Source organism: Callospermophilus lateralis, chromosome 2 (assembly GCF_048772815.1).
Source record: "Callospermophilus lateralis isolate mCalLat2 chromosome 2, mCalLat2.hap1, whole genome shotgun sequence".
In the NCBI taxonomy this organism is placed as follows: Eukaryota; Metazoa; Chordata; class Mammalia; order Rodentia; family Sciuridae; genus Callospermophilus; species Callospermophilus lateralis.
In genome coordinates, this window is record NC_135306.1 from 167602041 (window position 1) to 167620789 (window position 18749).

Consider the following 18749-nt stretch of genomic DNA (forward strand, 5'->3'; position numbering starts at 1 on the left):
CTAGGTGGTGAGAGGCAAATACTTGACTAGACCTCAAGTAATTACTAAAGTAACCTGCAGTCACCTTTACCTTGTTAGCATAATAAAACAGACACCCTGAGATAAGGTGGAGACTTAAGATGGTTATGAGGCATGCCTGTCATGAAGAGGCGTGATGAAGAGTCAAGTCCTGTTATTATTCCCACTTTATCCATGAGGAAACAGAGACACAATGAGGTTGAGTAATTTGCTCCAGGTCTTACTGTAAAAAGTGGCAGAATCTGAATTTAATCCATAGGTCTGCATTGGAAGCCTCACCCTTTACCAGCTCTGTTGCTCCCCAGCCAGAGGATGTGTCCACTATACATGCAAAGAGTTGGAGGAGGAAACCTTTACCCTTGGTGATATAGAAATGGCAAATGACATCTATATCTTATTAAAGCAGAATAGATAAATTCTGGAAATCAAAGGAAGAAAAACCCAGTAAACATAGGGAATAGGAGTTGGGTGGTGGATGTCAGAGAATAGATTCCAGAGCCCACGAAGCCTTTCCTGCCTCTGAAAAGGCCCAGTCAGTCCAGACTGCCCAGGACTCAACAGGGCAGGAGGACCTAGAGGAAGAAGGCAGGGACCTCTGGGTGTGGAGACTGAATGGATTCATCATGTGCTCTCCCAGTTTCTGTGGTGGACATGGAGGAAAACCACAACCTCTGTTATCCTCCCCCATCTCTGATCTTTTCATTTATGACACAGGTTACAGTTCTATTTTTTAAGTGTATTTTTTTTTTGAGTATATAAAAAGTGGTTTTGGAAGGGGAGGGACTTGGGAATGAAATAGACCAAATTTCACGGTGTGCATGTACGGATATGTAATAACAAAGCCCACTATTATGTACAATAATAATGCAATGACAAAAAAAAAATAAAGTGGTTTCTGGAAACTCACAAAATGAGTGGACTGCTGAGCCAAAATTGAAGCTCAGGCTTCTTAGAGAAACTCTTCCTTCCTACCTGCTGTCCCCTAGGGTAGTGGGCATGAAAAAGAAATTTGACACTGAATAAGATTCCAGAAGGGTTAGGTTTCATCTGCATCTAATTCAAATTAGTTATCTTCCTTTAAAAATTATCTGGGCACTTTAAGCACAAATCCTTATTATGAAAAAATAGATCTGGCCAACATTCGGCTCATATCCTTATATGTCAGGGACCTGATGAATTTTGGTAGCAGTCGGTCCCTTAAGGCAGGGCATGTCCAGTTTGTCACAGTCTTCACTATTTTCATCAGCAGGGCAGATGAGGATGTGTGTGTGTGTGTGTGTGTGTGTGTGTGTGTGTGTGTGTGTGTTTTATTCACAGGAACACTTACTCTAGTTTCTTGAAGGAGCAAGTCACTATGTCCTGTGACATATCTAAGAAACCTCTTTCCCAGCTTGCTTTATTTCCCTGCCCTCTGTAAGCATTTGAGCTGTGGTTTTATCCCTTCCTGCCCAGAACCACACATTTCTCATTGGCAAAGTGAAGCATTTGAGTAAGATAAGTTCAAGTTCTTTTCTAGTTCTAGTTCCCAGGTGCCCGGAGTCTGCACTTCAGAAAAGAGTCATGCTTTGACAATATTTCTGTGTTCTACATATGATTTTGAGAAATTTCTTGCCTTTAAATCTTTTGTCCTTTGATTAGGATTTATCTCAGCCCTGGGAGAAAATCCCTTTTGTTTTGGTAGTTAATCCTGTATATGTGACTTTGAATAAAACAAATACTTCAAACAATGTAGTAGCTGCAGTTGATAGGAAGACAGAGTCGCAGAAATGGGTGCCTGGAGACCAGTTCCCCAGAATATTCATTTATTTTTTCTTCTCTTCTTCCTTCTTTCCTTTTCCCCTTTTTATCTTTTTTGGGAAGTATTAGATAATCAATAAGCCCTTCTACAAAGACAGGTCTTAGTTATCGATAGAGTTTAGGTTGTCCTGAATCCAAGAAGTTATTTCAAAAATCCACCTTCTACCAGTTAAACACATACTAGGGATCTTGGATTTTAATCCAGGCTATGCAGCTAATTTATTTTCCTCTGGATCTCAGGTCTCCCTCTGTTAAAGAGAAGAATAGAGAAACAGTTGAATGTTCTTATGTTGCTTCCAGTCTGATCCTTTTACAATGAGATTGTCAGAGATTTAGAGAGCACCAGCAGGTAACTTCTGCCCAACTGATTCCAGATCAGCATGTACTCGGAATCCCTTCTCTTTGAAGCTGTAGTGTTCTTTACAGGTCTCTGGCTTTCTTCTGGCTCTCCTTTGGCTATCTAATAAGTTGTGAAGGAAGGATTTCTATCCATTTCACTCACTAGAGGCCATATGTCTCAAGTATGTGCTGTGCTAGGTAATTTCCTTTTTATAAAAGTTCTTTTGTTTCACTAAGGGACAGTGACAGGACCTAAAAATTTCTGATTATTTATTCTTTAAGTCTAGCATCTCCTTCCTATTCTGCAGATTCCCAGCAGGAGGACTGTGACCACTTCAGCAACACATTCACTTCCTGGTGACCTATGAGACATTGTAGATGCTTTGTGTCTTTATTAAAGACTGTATTTAAGAAATCTTTCCTCTAGCCCACAAGGTAGGATAAAATACCAGAATAAATGTCCTGCAAAGCAAGAAACAATTTACCTATGGGAAGACAATAATATATGAAGGCTTTACTTCCTGTCTCAGAGCTGACATTTGCTTATTTGGCTTGTCTCTCTCTCTGCCCCTCGCTTTTTAACTTAGCAGTTGGAGTAGAAGGTACATTGTGTTCAACACTGGTCTACTTTAAGTGTACATATCTCTCAGTGAAATAGACAGTGGACTGGGTTGTTTCAGGAAGTCGTCAGCTCTCCGTTGCTAGAGATATAGAAACAGATGTTGTATGAGTCATTCTTGAGAATTCTAGAGATTAGAATCACTTCTTCAAATAACAAGTGTTCACTGAGCACCTACTATTTTCACAAACTGTGTTAAAGAGTGTTTATTTGTGAGAGAAATGCAGTCCCCTCCTCCTTCTCATTTTTTTAAAAAGGAGATTATATTTTATTAATGGAAACAATACCCAATGTTTTTTTTTTCCTTCTGCCCAGATTGAGAATTCTAAGTCACAATTAAGTTTTAGTTAGGTCCTTGTGTAGAATCTAGGAATGGCATTTTAAGATATTTGTCATATAATTTCAATTACAATGAGACCTGGGAGACATTGGTCTAGAGAATGATTTTTAAATTGCATTGCTTCAACTTAAGCCTCACTAAAGTTTTGTGCCCCAGTTGAACTGAGATTTCTAAAATTTTAGGTCAAGTTCTCTAGAAGGAGAATCTGAGATGGGAATTTATGTGCATGTGAATTATTAAGGAATGTTCTCAGGAAGAGGCCTATAAGGAAATCAGGAAAGGACAATAGGAGAAGAAAAGAACCTGAGTAAGAATAAGTTTTCATCAAGTCTAGCCTCAGTAAGATCTTTCAGGGGGCTCTTGAGTGTAGACTGTACCAAGAGTTTGTCTTCCCTTGAGTCAGGGAGCTGGGCCCCCGCGTACCCCATACCACATTGGTCAGTCATTGGCTATAGGCAGCCTGGGCTTGGGTTATACAAACTGTGAAGGGGCTCCAGTTACTCAAGGACAATTCATGGGCAGGGTTTCAAGCGTGAGCTACTAGCAAGAATTCAGTTGACGGGTGAGGATAAGTGTACCCAACTGGCACCAGCATCATCTTTTTGCACCACTGAGATTACTTACTTCTTGTATTTAATTCATTCCATCTTGTCACTCTTTCTCCAGGATTCTTTTATTTTGTTGTTGTTTTTTGGGGGGGCAGATATCTAGGATTGAACTCAGGGATACTCGATCACTGAGCCACATCCCCAATCCCATTTTGTAATTTATTTAGAGACAGGGTCTCACTGAGGTGCTTAGTGCCTCACTTTTGCTGAGGTTGGCTTTGAACTCATGATCCTCCTGCCTCAGCCTCTTGAGCCACTGGGATTACAGGCATGTGCCACCATGCCCAGTTCTCCAGGATTATTGATGGCCACAGTTTGTGGAAAAAATTCCAAGAGAGGGATGTTCAATGAGTATAGGTTCCAATTCTGTTGCTGATCCCAAGACTGCATCTATTACTGATCATTTCCTGTCTCTGCCACTCATTACTGATTCTTTCCACTCTAGCTAGTGTTTCTGCTGGTTACTGGGTAGGGTGATCAGACCCTAGAAAAAGTATGCACTCCTTTTTCTTTTTCTTTCTTTTTTTGGTACTGGAAATTGAAACTAGGGACAGTTTAACACTAAGATATACCCCTAGAACTTTATGATTTTTAAATTTTGATTCAGAGTCTTGCAAAGTTGATGAGAATGGCCTTGAACTTTTGATTCTCTAGCCTTGGTCTCTCAAGTATCTGGGATTTCAGGCATGTGCTGCCAGGTCCATATTTGAAATCCCTTTAGTAATGTCTTGATCAGGTCATTGTGTATGTATTTTGCTGATTTACAATGAAATTGGGAGTGAGTGGAGAGCACATTTCTCTCTATCCCCACTAGGTTGTAGCAATCCCATCACCTCTTTTTTTTTTTTTGAGGGGGGGGGGAGAGAGAGAGAGAGAGAGAGAGAGAGAGAGAGAGAGAGAGAGAGAATTTTTTAATATTTATTTTTCAGTTTTTGGTGGACACAATATCTTTGTTTGTATGTGGTGCTGAGGATCGAACCCGGGCCACACGCATGCCAGGCGAGCGCGCTCCGCTTGAGCCACATCTCCAGCCCCAATCCCATCACCTCTTGACAATAAGGGTCTGTTGTTCATTGCAGCATGGTGATGCCTTTCTTTGGATGGTGACCTGCTTGCATGAAGAGCACAATGAAACCAGGGGGAGCCATTCTGTGAAGAAGAGGGAGATCTTGTTTTGTAACTTTGTGTAATCATGCTCCAAAGTTTCATGCTTGGGAAGTCCAAATTCCCTTAGTGGGTCACAGAGGTTGATACTCAGTGGGGCTATTCCTTTTTTCTATTTTTTTGGTTCCTGGATCGAAGCATTTTACCCTTGGAGAAACCATCACCTTGAGGAGCCTACGGGTTGAGAATACCTGGGACCTCAGTTGTATCAGTAAGAGGTTTCTTCAACACTATTATCCTTGGATGATCTTGTACATGGTAAGATCAGTGGATTTCACCTACGGACTGCTTTCCTCTTTGGCCATGGAAAGTGTCCCTTGATCCAACCCAGCGCTGCATATAGTTTTATGTTGGTGAATCAGTTATTATGTGCAGGGTTGGGACTAGAGTAAGTTGAGTGAGGAGCCATGAATACCAACTTTAAATGACACCTACTTTTTGCACCAGGTGTTCATTGCCTTGCCTTTTTCCTGGTCCCAACTCTGTTAGACCTAGATAATGGTGCTTGTGGAGGCCCTGAGGGAAGGAAAGGGAAATGGTTAAGCCCAGACTCTGTATCCTGCTCAATGGAAGAACTGCTTCATTTTATGGAGGCAAGGTTCCAACTGTTACTCAGATGTCAATATTTGATTCTTTGGCTTCCTGAGTGAGGACCTTCCTGGGAGCCTGTCTTTATTGTCGACAGGTTAGACTTTTAGCAGTGGTACAGTAGTCAGATCAACGTTGATGAAAGTGAGAGTGTGGTATAGGGCCCACACATAGCTTTCATCTCTGCCACCATGACTGTGCATCCATGATCTCACTGAACCAGCATTAGGGTGGTCAAGGTAGAGGCTGGCTGCCCTCTAGTGGATCCTATTCATTTGGTAGTTTCATCCCTTTTAGCCCTGGGTGCCCTCTGGTGGCATTAATGTGTGATACATATGTATTTATATGTATTTAGTATAGTCACAGAGTTGTACAAACATCATCCCAACGTAATTTAAAAATTTTTCATTATCTCAAAAAGGAACCCTTTATCCCTATTTCTTCTTATCTACTCCCTATGATTCAGTCCCAGAGTCTGTCTATATTGAAGGCAATTTACATAAATGGCATGATATAATCTTTTTTTGGCTTCTTTCACTAAGTAAGATTTTTTAATATTTTGCCTATGTTATCACAAATATAAATTCTCCCCCTTCAAGATTTTTTTTTAAATACCAGGAATTGAACCCAGGGGTGCTTAATCACTGAAACACATCCCTGGCTCTTTTTATTTTTTAATTTAGATAGGGTCTTGCTAAATTGCTCAGGGCCTTCCTAAGTTGCTGAGGTTGACTTTGAACTTGACTTCCTCCTGCCTCAGCTTCCTGAGCTGCTGAAATTCCAGGTGTGTACTTCCATGCCCAGCAGTTCTTTGGGATTTTTAATTACCAAATGATAGTATCTTGTATGGATATACCACATTTTTCTTATCCATTTAATGATGTGCCTTTGGTTTGTTGGCTATTATGAATAATGTTGGTATGTCTGGACATATATTTTCAGGTATTTGCTTAGTGGTGGAATTTGTGGAATACATGGTAACTCTATGTTTATTATTTTGAAGAACTGCCAACCTTTTCCACAGTGGTTGCCTTATTTTATATTCCTGCTAGACATCTAGAACTGTTCCAAATGTCCTCTTTTTCTACCCCACATACCTCTACTATGATAAGACTGTGAGGCATATGGCCTAGGTGACAGTGTTCTATATTGTAGGCTGAACTTGCTGTAGATATTTTTTTCTACATAACTCAATATATAAGAGGAGTATTTTTCTTATGCAATATGCTATCCTCAAAACCCCAGGAAGCTTACCAAACCTTAATCCCCTTTCTGAGTGGCTTACCAGACCTTGAACTCCTTTTCTTTTGTGCATGGTACAATTTCTTGCCTTTTGCTTTGAAGGAGATATCCCAGCATGCCTAAAACCACCAAACTCCTATAAACTTCACATTTGTTCAGGGCCTTGAACCTTTTAATTTACTTACTCTCAATTCCAGTCTAAAACCAAAGGTTTTGTTCAGCTTTCTGCTGAGATCTGAAAACAATGGGAAGCCCCAGGACTCTCTTGAACTGGTACAGTTCAGACTTTAGCTCATTTGTTCTTCATTTCTTTTGGTTATGTTGTATAAAAACTGATGTATTTTGTGCCTGTGAATCTTTGTCTCTAGGAATACAGGGTTCTTTATTCATCTCCCTATATTTTACTCCCCATCAGAAACCTGGGCCAATATGCTGACTTTATTCTCTACTGTAGTAATGATCTCCTAGTGATTAATTCTACTGTTTGAACTCCTCTACTCCAGAACCTATTATCCGCATTGAAACTAGGGAGCCAGGGAGCCCTGGAACAGCATTTATGCTGAGGTCAGAATTCTGTTATGCCCTCACTTCATGGAGAACCCCAAAGAGCCGCAGGGGATAAGAAGATGAATCCAGTGGTGTGACCACAGCCCTAATCTAATAGTTGAAAGTATCTTTCATCTTCATACACATCAACTGTTGTGATGCAAACCTCAGATTGTTCAGAAAGGAGAGCTGAGAGAAAGAGTCTCTGGGTGCATGCAGTGCAATGGCTATGAAATAGATTCTAATTTTTAAATTTTAATTCTTGGAGATGCAAGGACAGGTTCCATAGTTTGACATTATTCAAATTAATAAAAATGGCTTCTTTGCACCTCTTTCAACTAGAGAAATCAATGTTTAATCAACTCCCTGGACAATCTGACATTTAACTGTTTGGCTTCTACTTATCTTTCAATCCTCATGTATTACTTCTGCTTTTCTATTTTCTGGCATCATCCTCCAAAATCTCTCTGTAGATCAGTAGACACTGAGGTAAATGGTATTAAGTATGGAAATGGTCACACCTCTTCTTCAGTGGGCCATTAGCAAATGGAGGTGAAGCCAATCTAGACATGAACTGAATGGGTTTGGGTGGTGTTGTTAGTGTTGCTAGCTCACTGCAGGCTAAGCTTCATTTCTGTAATTTTGGGCTGCTGCTGTTTTGTGCTTAGGATGGGATCTGAGATGCCAGTGAATTTTCTCACGGTTCCTGCTACTTCTTCAGCTTTCGGTCAGACCTCCATGGTTGTACTACAATGAATGTCATTCTGCATGAGCATGGCCAACCCCCATGGTAGACTACTGTTGCTGGCTATCAGTGCTAGGCTACACATGTGGCAGGAGTGGTGCTCTGTTGTGCTTGGTCAGCCCCAGGCTTAGGCCAGCACTGCATATGGATTGTTTTATGAATGTTGGAAGAACATTGCATTCTTGAAGTAACACATTTTGGCTTGATATAGTACTTTTTAAAATGTTTTGATGGATTCTCATGGCTAACATTTTTATAAGTATTTATTATTTTTTTTTAAATTTTTTTTTAAATTTTTTTTTTAGTATTTATTTTTTAGTCATCGGCGGACACAACATTTTTGTTTGTATGTGGTGCTGAGGATCGAACCCGGGCCGCACGCATGCCAGGCGAGCGCGCTACCACTTGAGCCACATCCCCAGCCCCTTTATAAGTATTTTAAGGGTAAACTGGGAATTTTATATTCATTTATACTCAAACTAGCCAGACTAATGGTGATTTACCTAATATCTTCCAAAATACCTAATATCTTCCAACAAATATTTTGAACAAATTATGTGTTGTAGTACAGCTCATGCCCAAAGGGATATAGGAAATCAATGAGGTACATCAGAGTTTAAATCTTCACCTGAACAATTATTTTCTAATAAGCAAAGCTTTTGAACCCAAGAATATAGGAATAATCCTTCTTAAATTTCTTTGTACTTTTAAACTTGATACTCTTGAGGTTAGAGTTTATATCCTGAAGATACTCAAACTAGGATTATATGTACTTATCTTTAGAAAGAGACAACTTCTTTTTTTTTTTTGATTGAAACTTAAATTTTATTTTTTATTTTTATTTATTTATTTATTTATTTATTTTTATTGATTGTTAAAAACATTACAGAGCTCATGATATATCATCTTTCATACATTTGACTCAATTGGGTTATGAACTCCCATTTTTACCCCAAATACAAATTGCAGAATCACATCGATTACACACTCACATTTTTACATAATGGCATATTAGTGACTGTTGTATTCTGCTACCATTTCTATCCCCTACTATCCCCCCTCCCCTTCCCTCCCCTCCCATCTTCCCTCTCTACCTCCTCTGCTGTTGTTCAATTCTCTCCCTTTTTTCCCCTCCCCCTTGCCCCTCACAACCTCTTATAATTTTGTGTAACATTGAAGGAAGAGACAACTTCTTGCTTGTATTAAATAAGTTATTGGAATCTCTGTGATTAGCCTCCAATCATACCCACCCCACAAATTGACACAATGGACATAATTAGCGCCAGATATCAGACAGGGATACATAGTTTTAAAAAATATTCTGCTAGAGACAGGGTCTTGCTAAGTTGCTGAGGCTGACTTTGAATGTGCAATCCTCCTGCCTCAGCCTACCCTAGTTTTTTTTAGCGTTTTGAACATGAAGGAATGCTGTATTTTATCAAATGCTTTCTCTGCATCTATTGAGATGATCATATGATTTTTATCTTTGAGTCTATTGATATGATGAATTACATTTATTGATTTCCATATATTGAACCAACCTTGCATCCCTGGGTTGAACACTACTTGATCATGGTGCACTATCTTTTTGATATGTTTTTGAATTCGATTTGCCAGAATTTTATTGAGAATTTTTGCATCTATATTCATTAGCGATATTGGTCTGAAGTTTTCTTTCTTTGATATGTCTTTGTCTGGTTTTGAAATCAGAGTGATATTGGCCTCATAGAATGTGTTTGGAAGTGTTTCTTCTTTTCTATTTCATGAAATAATTTGAGTAGTATTGGTATTAGTTCTTCTTTAAAGGTCTTGTAGAATTCAGGTGTGTATCCATCTAGTCCTGGGCTTTTCTTGGTTGGTAGGCTTCTGATGGTCTCCTTTATTTCCTTGCTTGAAATTGATCTATTTAAATTGTGTATATCATCCTGATTTAGTTTGGGCATATCATATGCCTCTAGAAATTTGTCAATGCCTTCAATATTTTCTATTGTATTGGAGTACAAATTTTCAAAATGATTTCTAATTATTTTCTATATTTCTGTAGTGTCCATTGTAATATTTCCTTTCTCATCATGGATGTTAGTAATTTGAGTTTTTTCTCTCTCCTTCTCTTTGTTAACATGGCTAATGGTTTATCAATTTTATTTTTTCAAAGAACCAACTTTTTGTTTTGTCAATTTTTTCAATTGTTTTTTGTTTCAATTTTATTGATTTCAGCTCTGATTTTAATTATTTCCTGTCTTCTACTGCTTTTGGTGTTGATTTTTTCCCCCTAGGGCTTTGAGATGTAATGTTAGGTCATTTATTTGTTGACCTTTTCTTCTTTGAAGGATGAACTCCATGCAATGAACTTTCCTCTTAGAACTGCCTTCATAGTGTCCTAGAGATTTTGATATGTTGTATCCGTGATCTCATTTACCTCTAAGAGGTGATATAATCTCCTCCTTGATATCTTTTGCAACCCATTGTTCATTCAATAGCATATTATTTAGTCTCCAGGTGTTGAAGTAGCTTTTATTATTTATTTTATCATTGATTTCTAATTTCATTCCACTTTGGTCTGATAGAATGCAGGATAGTATCTGTACTTTTATGTATTTACTAAGAGTTGCTTTATGGCAGAATTTTTTGTCACATGTGTAACAGCATGTTAAAATAACAATATAGTCTAAATATCCAATTTCTGCATTTCATCATGACTTTTTCAGGAAAATGGATGGAATTAGAGATCATTAAGTTAAGTGAAATAACACAGATTAAGAAGGTCAAGGATTGTATATTTTCTCTAATTTGTGGAAACTGGAGAGAAAAAAAGGGGAAAAGAAGGTGAAAGGAATTTCATGAAAATGGAATGGAGACCAGTGACGTGAAAGGGACGAGAGAGAGGGAAGAGAGGAGGGAAAGAGAAAGCACCGGGAGAGGGGTAAGTCTGAGAAATTGACCAAACTGTGTTATGTGCATGTATGAATATGTAACAATGAGTCCCACTCTTATGGATAATTATAACACGCCCATAAAAATAGATCTGAACAAATTCTGTATTTCAAAAGTTGTGTAGGTGACATGCAGACTTTAAATATGAGATTTCTGCTAACTTGTTACCAACTCTTATGGAATTATTCATATCAAGGCTATAAAAATGTTTTGCAACGATTTTTTATGTGAGGAATAAAATGTTGAACTAATTTAAAGGTAAACTATCTCCCTAGTTCTATTATGGACCCTTTTCAGGAAAAAAAGACCTCCCCAGAGAAGCAGGTGCATTCTACTGCTTCTTTTTCTCTTCTGTACATTACATCTCTTTTCTACCTCTCTGTTGTTTATTCTTTTGCTTCTGATATTTTGGTTGGACATATCCTGAGAAAACGGTCCAGAAAGCAAGACATATTTTTTAGGCTTGCCCCGCTAGGATGACCTAGATGGTCCTCTCTGGACTTGCCAGGATTGTAGCATGGATTCCAAATAAGTTTGTAAAACTTTTGCCAACCCCCATCACTTCTAGGCCATGGCAATCATTGATCACTGCTCTCAGCACTTCAGTCTAAAGATTCTTCTTAAGAGGGTTCTTGCAGTCACAACTAAATACTTACAGTGGCACAAGGACTGAAACTCATTTAGAAACTGAATGCCTTTTCCAGAACCAATTCTGTGCTTTTAAAAACAATATAATAATGAATTGATTCTTCTGCCATTTCCATCTGTTCAAGTTCTACTTATCTTTCTGACTTAAACAATCCGTGTGGCTGAAAAGGTGACAGAGGCACATGCTGCGTACATTCAAATTCCAAGTTTTTCTAGAAGCCTTCCCTATCTATTGGCCAACACACACACACACACACACACACACACACACACACACACACACTATTTAGATCTTTCTGCACTCTGATCCTTGTTATCTGTTTACTTGCTGGGAGGATTTATACCAGTTACACCAATATGACAGGTATGTCCAAGGAGATCTCTTCTACCAAAATCTATACAATCTACTGGAGAACAGCAACAAAAATCACTTCTGCTTTCCCAGATAGCATAGTGTATTGATAATGTTGTTGCCTCAGATTCAGAACTCATTCAGAACAAGCTTTCTACCTGCAGCAATGTCCCAACATAGATCCCAAGATGATCCACTCACAGCACAGAGAGAAATAAGGAATAATCGTTTTCTGTAACTTCAGGTAGAAAACAGTCATAAATAAAAAAAATCATGATTTTGAAGAAAAATTCTTTCCATTAGAATGAAATTTTCAAAGAAAAGCATCAATAAGAAAAATTTAGAGGATATTTGATGAAACATTTATCAAAAAATACAGAAAAGAGTTGAGGCATGCTATGTCAGAGAGCTTTCTCTAAGAAAAATAAGAAAATCCAGGTTAACATAAATGCACTTGGAGACTATGGAAAATCACAGAGGCATTTCAGGGGCTGAGAGAGGAGCAGGCAGCAGTCAAATGTGGCAGGACATTGTTGATTCTCAGACAGACATCTGAGGCAATAGGGCAGAGGCTCTTCATCTCTGTCCCACTCTGCTCTCTGACATCTCCTGGAGAAAGGCTGCTGCCACCTTCCTCCTTTTCAGGAGTGTCCTGCAGAGCCCGCTCAAGCACTAGCTTGAGGTTCTGGGACTGCTGCCTAAAGGAGCCGACAAAGAAGTAAATGATGGGGTTGGCTCCACTGTTAACCCAGGACAAGACAAATGAAACCATATTAAGACAACCTAGTGTATAAGAATCATTGTGAATCCAGTAGACCAGGAAAAAATAGATGCCAAATGGCAGACCACAGAGGAGGGAGACCAGAATTGTGAGCAGAATGGTCACATACAGCTGGCTCAGTTACATCCTCCGGGATCCACAGAAGATCCTGCCCAGCAGGGTCAGGCTGGACCCTGAGAGGATCACAAATAAAAACATCAGCCACGCAGCTATAATAAAGTTAACAGTTTTACATGGATCAATCGCAAAATTCATAGTCAGTTTTAAACAATAGACCTTGTCCAGGATACTCAGAAACATGGACAGGGCCCAGAACAGGGCACAGATGACAGCTGACATGTGTGTAGGGCGGTGGCAGTGGTACCAGATGGGCCACAAGACCGACAGGCAGCGCTCAGTGCTAATAGCACTGAGCATGCTCAGGCCTGCAATGTAGCAAATGATTCCCCCAGTTCTTATGATGCCATATGTAGGGACAGAGAAGTGAAGAAACATTTTGATGACATCTAGTACAAAAGCAGTGGTATTGAAGCAGAGAAAGAGGAAGTCAGCAGCAGCCAGGTGGAGGATGTAGACAGAGAAGGCGTTCCTGCATATGCGGAAGCCCAGGAGTAAGAGCACAGCCACATTTCCTGCCAGTCCGCCCAGCAAAATGATGAGGGTCAGCATTTTTGAGGTCATGTTATTCATGTTACAAGTTGGATGAGGGCTCATGTAATTCCTATAGGTTGGTGTGGCTTCTGTCTTCCAGACTGGGATGGTTGAATTCATGCTTCCAATCTCTCCACTGGTGACCCTGGTAACAAAACAAGACTTGAGCACTGATGCATGAGATCTGATTTTAAGTTCATCTTGCTATGTGGGGATTACTCTCTCCATTTCAAAGAGGAAAAATAAAAACAGGATTATGGAGATGAACTCATGTATCAAGGGCTCGGCGGGGGGGGGGGGGTTCTGAAATATGGATTCAAATTCAGTACTCATCCTCTGAATAGCTTGAGCTCTCTGACCTGAAAATAAATGACATAGCAATATGCTATGATCCAAACACTCCCACTTAATGGGCTTGAGCTGTGGACCAGCTCTGATTTGTCCTTGAAGTTTTCTCTCAGTTGTTGGAATTGAGGCAGACGCAAGGGTGGTCATGATGCCCCCATGACCATGAGCGTTTCATTCATGGAGGAGAAGAACTTGGCTTTGTGACCATGAGGAGAATGTGAGCTCTTACTAGGACAGGAGAGAGAATGGCTGGGTCTAGAAACTGCTCAGTGTGTCAGGTATTGAAGAAAATTGTCATTTTTGACATTTGCAGTGCTGAGATATGTGTGGTCCACTGGTTCTCAATACTCGTTCAATGGATGAACGCATGAAAGGGGAGAGAGACTTAGAGTGTTAGATGATTTGGGATAAATACCATAATAGGCATTAGAACACACATATAAAAGAGAGAAAGCAAAAAATCATTTATTGTAATTTTTATTGTGAACAGCTCTGGGTGTTTTATAATTCATCACCTGCGTCCTAATAGCACGTTGACTACTGAAGTGCCTTTGGAGTAAGGATTCAAGACGGCTTTGTTCAGCACTGAGGACAGTTTTGGAGCACAGTGGGGGTAGCATTTGTGTCTTAGCAGAATTGCTCAGCAGTGTGGAATAGGAAGTATAATGTAGGAGTGAGTCTGAGTGCCACTGAAAAGAGGTATTTGACGTGGGTGACCCTCTATGGAGTACTATTGAGTGGTGTGTATAATGTAGATCTACTGCGTTCTCTCTTCCTAAAGATCCTAGTAGCATTTTATTTCTTGATAAAACAAACAAACAAACAAAAAAACTTTTGTGTCAGTGAAGCCTGTGAGGGGAAACAGAAGAGAGTGCTAAGATTGGGGTGTTTAGTTTCTCATGCAAATTTGAACTGGGGAAAGAAGACCAGATCATATCTTAGTGATAAACAGGAGCTGATTGAGAATTTACCAGATAATTTCCTTTTGGGTCCTCTCAAGAGTCTATGAGGTAAGAATTAGTATTTTCCCCATTTCATAGAGAATAAGCAGGATGAGGGATTGATCCCTGTTTCATACACTGTGGATTTGAACACACCAGGTTCTACACTTTTGACCAGTACTTTGGCCCATCATCACTGTGTGCTCATCAGAGAAAAGCAGAGGAGTAACTCCCAAGTTATATGCAACGTGGCAGTCAAAATCGTGGATGAAATTAAATCTAGCATAAAGTGAACTTGAGAAACAAAGAGGGAGAAAAGCCAGTGAAAAAAGGAACAAAAGAGGTGGTAGAAGTCAGTAAGCAATAAATATGGGAACCCAAAGGCCCTTTCCAGTGTCCAAGGCAGCCATGACTTCAGAATCCAGAAGGCTCACAGAGACAGGAGGCTTTCAAATGGACAGAGGATATATTCTCCTTTGGACTTGCTGAGGGGCATTCTGTAAGTAATGCATCCATTATGAAGCCACATCCCCAGACGATATTTTATTTAAAGACAGGATCTCACTGAGTTGCTTAGTGCCTCACTTTTGCTGAGTCTGGCTTTGAACTAGTGATCCTCCTGCTTCCGCCTCCCGAGCCGCTATGATTACTGGTGTGCACACCATGCCCAACACAAAGAGAGTAATTTTGAAAAGCAATGAAACCTACTGTATAGCATCTCAGCTCTGGCAAACAATATCTACATGGGGCTTTGCTTTTTAAATGAATAAAAGAGGCAGCAATCTCTCTGTGACAGAAGATTTGAATGACTGAAATAAAGGGAAAAATATGCAGAGTTGGCTCAGAAGGGAGAAAGGTCTGATTATCCCCATTTTAAACTTCCACAGCAGGAGCTTCCAGAACCCAGTTTACAAAAGGATGATTCTATCTCCTGTCTTTCCCTGAGAGAAGTACCATGACTCCCTCTATTTAGCAATCAATGGTAGAAACACAGGGATGTGTATTCAGAGCGAACACCACATATACCAAGAATGGAAGGCCCCCTTACCTTTCTTCCCTTCTCCTGTCCAGAGGTGGAGAGCTGAGCTGTGCTATCCGGGAAGAGCCTTTCTCAGATTGGGTGACCCCAGAGTACAATTCTTTGTTCTCCAAGTCAGGAGATGCCTACAAGAGCTGGAGTAAAAGTTGGTGACCAAGTGAGGCTTATAAAGATTCTAGACAGTCTTTGTAATTTTCTGTCCTGGAACTGGGAGCAAATTGGAGACTAGAGTCATTAAAGACTTGATCCTCCCCTGAGATGTTTCTTGGCATCTGCCCAGTTTCTACTTGCATATCAGCCTCTCCCATCCTGACCATTTTCGTCCACTTCCCTGTAAATAATATCTGTTCAGTCCATTTATTGCCAACTATAATCCTGGATACCAACATCAAGCAATGTGAACTTGCAAAGTGGAACTTTCTGAGTAAATAATAAAGTATATCATTGGGTCCCTCCAGGCTCATCAGGTCCTGACTCCACTTGTTTTTTCAGTATTTTATCTTAGCAACAATGCATTCATTTGTAGACTTTTGTTCCAAATGAAAGAGAAATGTTCACAGAGTCAATGTCTCACTGAATTTCATTCTCCAGAGGTCACCACTTTCTATCCCTGCCTATTCTTTTTTTTCTGAGAGAGAGAGAGAGAGAGAGAGAGAGAGAGAGAGAGAGAGAGAATTTTTAAAATATTTATTTCTTAGTTTTTTCAGCGGACATAACATCTTTATTTGTATGTGGTGCTGAGGATCGAACCCAGCGTCGCGCGCATGCCAGGCTTGAGCCACATCCCCAGCCCCCTGCCTATTCTTAATTCTTTCTCTGAAGAGCAAACCCGTATTTTTATTTTTAAATTATCATTATGAAAAAGTGGGGCAGTTGATTTTCCTTGTGAAATAGGAAGTGTTCAGCATAAATAACACTTTTGTCTCTCTCTCCACTTTATGAAATTTTTTATTATTTATTTTCATTTAGTGATACTCAAAATTTTAAATCATCTCCTATGACTTTCCTTTATAACTGTCTTATTAGTCTACTTATTGTTTATAAACATAGTTTGAATTAGAAAAAGTGATGGGCATGAACCTTAGGGGTCATGGATGGAATGCTATGGTTTGGATATGGTTTAATAGTGTCCCCCCAAAGGTATATGTGATTGGTGCTTGGTCTTAGAGTGGCAGTACTGGGATGTTCTGTGGAGTCTTTAAGAGGTGGGGCCTAGTGGAAGGTCTTTAGGTCATTGGGGCATGTACTTAGAATGTACTCAGACAACCTCTTTATTTCTTGTGAGACAGTTGTTACAAAGGTGCGAGTCTGGCCCCACCCAGCCCTCTGCTTCCTGACTGGAGATGTGACCATTCCTCCACATATGCTCCCATTATCTCCCAGGGGGCTGGGCCCAGAGTCTGGACTGTGACATTTGAACTTGCAGTCAAAACGGAGTGAATTTAAGCCCTTTATGAGTAGCCTGTGCCAGGTATTTTTATCATAAAAAAGTTGACTAGTAAAGAACCTAATTAAAATATTTAGAAATTTTATTTGGTGGATTAATTCAGCAAATATTTAATAAGACCTTGTTATGGGCTGAATTGAGTCCCTTTAATGTTTATAAGTAATAGTCCTAATTCCCACGATCTCAGAATGTGACTGTAGTTGAAGACGGAAGGGCTAATTAAATTAATATGAGGCCATTGGGGTGGGCCTTCCTCAGTATGAATGGTGTGCTCATAAGAAGAGGAGATTAGGACATACACACTCAGAGGTGGGGCATTGTGAAGACAAAAAGAGAAGAAGATTCCATTTACAAACCATGGATAAAGGCCTCAGAGAAACTGACGTAAGAGACCACTATACTTTTTTTCTAATAACTAAAATAAAAAATGTTTTTAATTTAAAAAATTGGAAAGCATTTGGATAAACTGGATTTTTCTTACATCAACCAGTGGAAAATGACATAATTCGGCTACTCAGAAAAATTCGGTTGCATTTTCTAAAAAAATTGTTTACACTTCTTCTTCCACCCAACATCCTACTCCTGGCATCTAGCCCAGAGAATGGAAGATGATGTTCACTTAAAAATCTGTTCACACATGTTTATATCATGTTTACTGTGATAGCCAAACTGGAAGCAAACAAATTGTCCTTTCAATCATAATTTGTGAAACAAAGCTTAATAAATCCTTAGAATGGAATCTTGCTCCAAAATTGAAGCAAATCAACAACAAACCTTTAATACATGCTACTACTTGGATGACTGTTGAGGACCTTATGCTGAGAAGAAAAATACAAACTTAAAAGTTAGACAATGTGTGATTCCTTTCACAGCATTTATAAAGTGACAAATAGGGAGATAGGGAACTGGCCAGTGATTGCCAGGGGTTTTGGAAGTGGATGTGGTGGGCGTGAGGCATAAAGGGGAAGCACAAACCAGTTCTTTCCAATAGAGTTCTTTTGTGGTGAATTAGTAGCTTCATATCTTGAATGTGGTGGTTGTTATGTGAGTCTATACGTGTGATAAAGTGTCATAGAATTTCACAAAAATGCGTAATCCCCTAAAATTTGTGCATGTAAATTTTTTGAAACCTAAATGATATCTGTAGTGTTAAGTGATTTGGTTCTATCAACATCAACTTCCTGGTTTTGATAATACACTGTATTAGTGGAAAATATCACCATTGGTGTAGTCTGGGTAGTGGGTATACAGAAACTGTACTATTTTTACAACTTTGATTAGTCTATAATTCAGAAGGAAATACTAAAAAACATTTGAATGGTTGGTTTATTGGATGAACAACCTACATTAATATTGAAGTCAACTGTAAATGGGGACATAGGAGATGCTGGAGTGAAGTTTATAAATCAGGTATCTAGGTCAGAAAAATACATCATAAGCATTTACACTCCTCCAGTTAAATAAGCAAGTGTTAAAATTGTATTTTATTTCAATGGTGATTTTAAAAGCAATAAATAAAAATTTATAGGTAGATTACAGGGGTAAGTCTGTATCTCTTCTCCCACTATACTCATTAGGACTTTTCAAGTTGGGAATCATTAT

General features: G+C 39.3%; 1 pseudogene; it reads right to left on the minus strand.

The window, feature by feature from the left end:
* Positions 1–12424: 12424 nt before the first annotated feature.
* LOC143389568 (mas-related G-protein coupled receptor member X1-like) lies at positions 12425–13492 on the minus strand (annotated as a pseudogene).
* Positions 13493–18749: the final 5257 nt, after the last annotated feature.